Genomic DNA, 268 nt, shown 5'->3' with positions numbered 1-268 from the left:
GAGCCCCAGGCTGCCGGGGGTGTGGGGCAGCGCTGGGGGGACAGCGCTGGCGTCTGGAGCTGAGGATGGGGGGGCCTGCGGTTTTGGGGCAGTGCCGGGTGCCAGTCACAGTGCTGGGGGTCCCAGGAATGCTGGGGGACAGTGCCAAGCACGATGTAGGGCAGAGCTGGAGATTCTGGGGATGCTGGGGACAGTGCTGGGGGGGCAGTGCCAGGGATACTGGCGGGGGGGAGTGGGGGGGATGCTGGGGGGGAGGGGCCGGGGGGGG

Source organism: Haliaeetus leucocephalus, unplaced genomic scaffold, assembly GCF_000737465.1.
Source record: "Haliaeetus leucocephalus isolate CR32 unplaced genomic scaffold, Haliaeetus_leucocephalus-4.0 Scaffold362, whole genome shotgun sequence".
Lineage (NCBI taxonomy): Eukaryota > Metazoa > Chordata > Aves > Accipitriformes > Accipitridae > Haliaeetus > Haliaeetus leucocephalus.
This window is presented reverse-complemented; position numbering follows the sequence as displayed.